Genomic DNA, 8,038 nt, shown 5'->3' on the forward strand with positions numbered 1-8,038 from the left:
TCGTTGTTCCTCAAATGTGCTGCCAACTCAGTCTTTATAATTGATATTTGTAATGACTGAAAGCTTTCATTGAATATATGCATGACTTACGACTTCATTTCTAAGGTATTCCGTTAGCTCGATGAAGTTCTCCCTGATTACCCTAATTTAAAATCGCACATTCCACTGTCCCCTTCCCTTTCCCCCCTCCACAGCACTTCTATTTATCACTATATTTTATACTAGAATGTAAGCTCCATGAGGACAATTATTTTTCTTCTATTCACTGATGTATTCTTAGGATAATGTCTGACACATTAAGGGATTAAAGACAATTACTTGAATGAGTGAATAAATTATGAAAGTTCTGAAGAGTCACTAAAAGATCATAATTAAGCCTCTTAGATAAGTCATGCTGATAATAGCAAGAGGTTGTTGTGAGGGTCGTGAGGTTGAGCCCTGTGTCTGGCTCCTCACGCATCAGGGAGTCTGCTTGAGATTCTCTCCCTTTCCCACTGCCCCTCCCCTACCATGTGCACACTCTCTCAAACATCTTAAAAAAAAAATTGGGTGAGAGTGGAGAAAATAGCAAAGAAAACGGATGAGGTACCAGTGATGTAGAAGGAAAGAAAAGTGGTGTGGGAGCCAAGTGAAGAGATTATTCTAAGGAAGGAGTGATACACTGTCAAAGGCTACAGATAGCTCAAGAAAAATAAGAATTGCAAATTGGATATTGGATTTAGCAACATGAAAGCCATTCTTGACCTTAATGAATAGCTTCAGTAGAGTAATGGAAAGAGAATGACTGGTTGGAGTCAATTCAAGAGAAAACTGGAGAAGAGGAGTTAGGATATGGAGTACAGACAACTTTAGTTCTGTAGCAATGAGGAGCAAAGAAACAGTGTGGTAGCTGGAAGAGGAAGAGTACATTTGTAAAGATGGGAGGAAAACCAAAATGGTTGTATAAGAAAGATGCACCAGGCAGAAAGATGGTTGCTATAGGAGAGAGATTCACTGGTGAGTTGTCCTAGAGTAAGCAAGATAAAATTCTGACTGTTCAGGGCACCTGGGTGGCTTAGTGGTTAAAGCCTCTGCCTTCGGCTCAGGTCATGATCCCAGAGTCCTGGGATCGGGCCTCACATCGGGCTCTCTGCTTGGCAGGGAGCCTGCCTCCTCCTCCTCTCTCTCTCTCTCTCTCTCTGCCTGCCTCTCTGCCTACTTGTGATCTGTCAAATAAATAAAAATAAAAATCTTTAAAAAAAAAATTCTGACTGTTCAACTCAACATTCAGCACCCTCTGCACGCTACTCTCTGCTGGCCTCTCAGCTCGTGTGCACCATTTGTGTTGTTGGGTTTTGCATCTTGGAGGCCTTTCATGTTCTTTCCCCAGTGTGCAGTTTCCCCTTTCTATACCTTTTCCTTTAAATGATTCATATTAATTTTTAAAATAACACAGCTTGAGTGTCCTCACCCTGGGAGGCTTTCTCTGATGCCTCAATCTGACTTAGATGGTTTTCTTCTGGGCTCCTGTACCCGTTCTCTGCACTTACCACAGTGCACTGAGACTACTCCTATATCTCTGATTAGACCATGAGGGCAATATTGATAAAAAGGACCATGGCTTATTTGACTCTGAATCCTTGGCACATACAGTGTTTCACACATGGTGAATATACACTAAATCTTTAAAAGAAATTCAAGAACCCTCTAAGTTTCTTCAGTTCTTGTGGTAGATGAAGGCACTAACAATGAAAGATAGTTGACTTTAGATTTGAAAATGGTATTAAGGAGAAAATATGTAATTGTTCTTACTGTCTGTGGGTTCTGTATTTGTGAATTTGCCTACTCACTACGTATGTAAACCCCCCAAATCAGTACTTGCAGTAGTAGCGAGGCCATCCAGAGTGGCAAGAATTTGGCGTTGCCTGTTGTGCGCATTCCTAGTTGAGGTCAAACGAGGTGATACTCTGCTTTCATGTTTTAGGTCTCATACTGTAAACAAGTGTCCTTTTCTTGAAATACATGGTACTGTGTTTTGCACATTTTTTTGCTTTCTCAGGGGATGATTTTGCTGTTTAAAATGGCCATGGGTGTCATGCTGAAGTGCTACCTAGTGCTCCTAGCGCAGGAGGGCTGTAATGTGCCAAATGGAGAACATGCGTTAGCCAAACTGCATTCAGGCATGAGTTACCATTCTCTTGGTTGTGAGTTCCATGTTAATGAGTCAACAATCTACATTAAAAATAAAAATTGGGCTGCCTGGCTGGCTTAGTCAGTACAGCATGCAACCCTTATCTCGGGGTTGTGAGTTCAAGCCCTAGATTGGACGTAGAGCTTGCATTTAAAAACAAACAAACAAAACACAACCACACACAACATACATTAAAGTGTCTTTAAAGAGAAACACAAAGCAAGCTTATGTATTGATTAGTTGATGAAAATGTGACCAGAGGCTTGTAGGACCCTCACCCTGTTTTCTCTAGGAGCAATTGTTCAATAACTGCACCAACTTTAGAACATAACTACTGTGAGTGAGAATCGACTGCAGTTTGGCCTCATTCTGAAGTTGCAGGGCATGTTCTTCCCACTGCTCCCTACAGATGGGAAAGTAGGCGAGGTTTTAGTCATTTTTTAAAAAATTTAAATTCAACCAATTAACTTACAGTGTATTTTTAATTTCAGAGGTAATAGTCATTTGTAAAGTAACCCTAATCAAAATGACTTTTCATTCATAACTTTCTATTATGAAAATCTGATCTGAAGCTACGCCACTCAGTCTGAGGGGGAAAGGCAGTGCAGTAATTCCAGGAAGATCTAATATCTTGGAGATATGCGAGGTAGCCGTGAAGTTTTCTTATGACAGCTAGATCAGACGAGAGTGTCTTAAGATGTTCTCAGGTAAAATTGCCCAGAGACTGTGGTTATCTTTGGCTTCCCAGACTCTAGAAATTTGGAGTCGTCACATGCCTGATGAATGAATAACATTGGTAATTATTTTCACATAAAAAGAGAATTAGTGTTGAGATTTTGAAAAACATACCCAGCATTAAATATGTAGCTTTTTCTGCTGAAGTGCCCCTCCTCTCTTGTGTTTTGCCTCCATTTTTTGAGCATTCACTAAGCTTCATATTGTGCTGAATGCTTTCCTGACACTATATTGTCCAACCTTCATAACACTTTGAAGTGCAGGTATTCTTTCTTCCATTTTACAAGGAGAAAGAGGAGGCTCCAAGAGGTTGAGTAACTTATTACTAGCTGTTAAATGGCAGAACCAAGATCTGAACCTGGGCTTAATTCTAAAGTCTTTAAACATTGTTACAGTTTTCCAGTTTGTAGAACTTGATTTCTACCTTAAAATCAACACATGAATGAGAAGTCTTAAAAATTCTGAAAGAACTGGAACTCTACTGCAGAGTAACTATTTCATATTGCATTTTATAACTCATTTTCATTTTTGGATTACTAAAGTACTCAATACTCTAAAGAAATGGATGGATTTACTCCTTATCATTAGGATTTTTATGAATTCAACATAGTGAGAACACGTTGCTTTTGATATATGGAATAGAGATATCATGGGATGATTTCAACTATTGCCCATAAGCAGCTTTAGAGGTGGTTATATGAATGACCAGTTATTTAATGTGTACATCTGGATATTAGCTTAGCAGAGGTGGCCACTGTTGGGAATGGTTGTTTTTCCATGGTTACATTCTGGCAAGTATCAGAAAAACAGATACGGCCTTGATCCCATTACTGATCATTGTGAACTTGAGGGTAAGTGTGTTTCAACTGAATCTGTTTTTACATCTGTCAAATAAGGGTTCCTTCTCTATCAATAATCCCAGATTCCATAATGCCTTCATGTGAGACACATGCAACAGACTGTCTCCAATTTGTTGGCTCATTCTCTGGTAGAACAGATGTAATTGAGTAACCTGAAGTCTTGAATAAAACCTAGTTCCACAAATGCTGTGACAAAACCCCTCAAAATTGGCTCTTCTCTGCTTCCATAGTTTCTTGTAGTTGGTACATGGTTACCTGCCTGGGATATTGCTTGGTTTCTGCCTATAGTTAAGTGGTAGTTATAGGACTAAGTTACTACCATAGAACAATCAGATTTGATGTGTCTTAGTTCTGGATTAGTGCCTTAACCATTGTTGTTATTCCACAGATTCTCTTCCTGTCAGTTAGAACCCATGTCAACTCAAGTCCACCCATGCAGGTGGGGACAATGCCCTAGAATGGCAGATCATCAGGAGGAAAAATGCAAGTCCCTGAATGACTTCATGGAATAGGGCTAGTTGCTGACTGGAAGTCTCCACAGATTGTAATCACAAAATGTTATACATCTTCTCTTGAATCCTCTTTATTGTTGCCGGGTGTCTGTTGCAGCAATATGGCCTTATATAACCGCTATGCAAGCTGAATGTGAAAGAAATTTTTCTAAGGGAAACAAAAATTTTGGATTGGATACTCAGACACTTTGTATTTCCAGATTTATTAACAAATCTGTAACTTGCTTACAGACATGAAGAAAAAAAATGCTTAGCTCACTTGTTCACAAAATTCAGTGTATTTGAGTTATATTTTAGCTTACTTATTTTTAATGTAATCACCTAGTCCTATTTCTAGAGATTCTGAATTGGTTCAGCAGAGTTGGAGCTCCAAAAGAAAAGGACCCAGCCACATGAAGACCTAGCAAAGAACATTCCATGCAGAGAGAACAGGACTATAAAATCCCTGAGGAATGAATGGATTTGGTAAGTTTGAGGAACAAGGGAAGGCAGTGAGGTGGCAGGTCAGTGGGTGAGAGAGAAAGAGAGTGGCATGAGATCAAATAAGAGGGGCAGGCAGGAGCTACATCATAGATTATGGTTCTGTGAACCAAGGAATCTGAACTTTTTTAAAATCTGAATTTCTAAGTGCATTGGGATACCTTTTGGGATTTTAAAATAAGCAAAATATTTGAATTTTGCTTTTAAAAGATGACTCTGGGGTGGCCTGGCTGGCTCCCCTAGAACATGCAACTCTTAACCTTTGGGTCATGAGTTCAAGCCCCACGCTGGGTATTGAGCATACTTAAAACAAAAAAGGACAGAGTAGTTCCCAGGCAGATAAGAGATTGGCATCTAGACTAGAGGTGATGCTGGTTTGAACTGGTGACAATGGTAGAAGAGAGGTGGGCAGAGTAAGGCTATACTTTAAAGGTGGGATCAAAGAATGTAATGATGGATTGTCAGGGGAGAGAAGGAAAGCAGTTTTTAATTGGAACAGTTTTTTGTTTGTTTCAAGTTGTTATTTAACTTGCAGTTAACATATTAGCACAATATTGGTTTCAGGAGTGGAATCTGGTGATTCATCATTAAGGGCCTTAATTATCTGTGTTATGCCACCACAATTAATTGTTCATTTTTACTAATAAGAAATGTAAAGTATTAGAAAAGGAACCATGAAAAAAATCACAACCTAGTGACATTCGTTAGTCTTTTTGAAAAGGTTAAATCTGAAAAGAATGAAGACTGTTGGAAATGATAAATGTGGATAAATATAAAAGGATTCTTAAAATATTAATTTCTTCAATTGACTATTCAAAAGCAAATCATGTTTTGTTGGGTTTATAAAATGTAAAAGTTAATACATATGACAATAGTAAAAAGGATTATAAGAGGGATAAATGGAATTATACTGTTGTAAAATTCTTATAGCATAGATGGCGGGGTATAATAAATCAAGACAGACTGGTTCAGAGTAAGGATGATGCATTTAAATTCTAGGAGTAACCTCTGAAAATAGAGATATAACCAAGAAGCCAAAAGAGGAGACTGAATGCTAAAAACTAATAAATACAAATGAAGGTGGAAAAAAAATAAGAAAGGCCCAAAGTAGAGTTGGAATAAATAGAAAATAAAGAGCAAGATGGAAAGTTTAAAGACAAATATATCAGTAATCATAGTGAACATCAACGGGCTAACCATCTAAATGAGGGAGAATGTTGGAGTAGATAAAAAGCAAGACCCAAGTAAATGCTTTTGTATGAGAGTCAGGCTTTAAATAGACACAAATGGGTTAAAAGCCTAGAAAAAGATGTACCATGTAACGAATAAGCATAAGAAAAATTGTGTGGCTATATTAATATCACTAAATAATAAAGTTAAAAAAGGACATTTCATTAGGATAAAAGGAACAATTCACCAAAACATAACAATCCTGAATGTGTATGGCACTAATAACGGAGCTTCAAAATGTATGAAGCAAAAATTGACAGAGAGAAATCCACAGTTACAGTTGGAAATCTTACGATTCATCATTCAGTAACTGGTAGAATTAACCAAAAACAAATTACAAAAATAAAACCACCAAAACAGGGGTGCCTGGGTGGCTCAGTGGGTTGAAGCCTCTGCTTTCGGCTTGGGTCATGATCCCAGGGTCCTGGGATCGAGCCCCGCGTCGGGCTCTCTGCTCAGCAGGGAGCCTGCTTTCCTTCCTCTCTCTCTGCCTGCCTCTCTGCCTACTTGTGATCTCTGTCTGTCAAATAAATTAAAAAATAATAATAATAATAAAAAAATTTAAAAATATAAAACCACCAAAACAATAACAAAAAGTTAGTATAAATACAGAACTGAAAATCACTGTTAATCAACAAAATCAATTTTTTAATGTTTCAAGTTGTTATTTAACTTGCAGTTAACATATTAGCATAATATTGGTTTCAGGAGTGGAATCTGGTGATTCATCACTTATATAAAACGCCCAGTGCTCATCACAACAAGGGCCCTCCTCAATGCACTGTCACCCACTTAAGACATCCTTCCACCCGACTTCCCTCCTGCAACCCTCAGTGTGTTCTATAGTTAAGAGACTGTTTTATGGTTTGTCTTCTTCGGCCCCTTTTTTCCTTTCCTCTATGTTCCTCTGTGTTGTTTCTTAAATCCCACATATGAGTGAAACAATGTGGTATGTGTTTTTTTCTGACTGACTTGTTTTGCATAGCATGCTACCCTCTAGCTTCATCCATGCCATTGCAAAGAGCAAGACTTCATTCATTTCTATGTCTGAGTACTATTCCATTGTATATATAGACATATCTTCTCCATCTATTCATCAGTAGGTGAACATTTGGGTTTTCTACAATTTGGCTATTGTGGATAATGCTGCTATAAACATTGGAATGCATGCGCCCCTTGGAATCAGTATTTTTGTATCCTTAGGGTAAATCCCTAGTAATGTAATTGCTGAATCATAGGGTAACTCTGTTGTTAACTTTTTGAGGAAGCTCCATACTGTTTTCCACAGTGGCCGCACCAGTTTGCATTCCCTCCAACAGTGTAAGAGGGCTCCCCTTTCTCCACAGCCTCACCAACACCTGCTGTTTCCTGGGCTGTTAATTTTATCCATTCTGACAGGTGTGAGGCAACATCTCATTGTAGTTTTGATTTGTATTTCCCTGGTGATGAGTGGTGCTGAGCCTCTTTTCATGTATCTGTTAGCCATCTGTATGTATGTCTTATTTGGAAAAATGACTATTTATGTCTTCTGCCCATTTCTTAACTGGATTGTTTGGTTTTGAAGGGTATTGAGTTTGCTGATTTCTTTATAGATTTTGGATACCAATCCTTTCTCAGGTCATCTGCAAATATCTTCTCTCACTCCAAAGGTTGCCTTTTCACTGCCTTGTTTCCTTCACTGTGCCCAAGGTTTTATCTTGATGAAGTTCCAATAGTTCGTTTTTGGGTTTGTTTCCCTTGCCTCCAGGGATGTATCTACTGAGAAGTGCTATGGCCAATGTCAAACAGTTTCTGCCCATGTTCTCTATGACTCTGATGGTTTCCTGTCTCACATTTAGGTCTTTACATCCATTTTGAATTTATTTTTGTGTGTGGTGTAAGAAAGTGGTCCATTTCCATTCTTTTGTATGTAGCTGTCCAGGTTTCCCAACATCGTTTGTTGAAGAGACTTTTTTCCATTGGATATTCTTTCTGGCTTTGTCAAAGATCAGTTGACCATATAGTTGTGGGTGCCTTTCTGGGTTTTCTACTCTGTTCCATTGATCCATGTG

This window comes from Mustela lutreola, chromosome 2 (assembly GCF_030435805.1).
Source record: "Mustela lutreola isolate mMusLut2 chromosome 2, mMusLut2.pri, whole genome shotgun sequence".
Lineage (NCBI taxonomy): Eukaryota > Metazoa > Chordata > Mammalia > Carnivora > Mustelidae > Mustela > Mustela lutreola.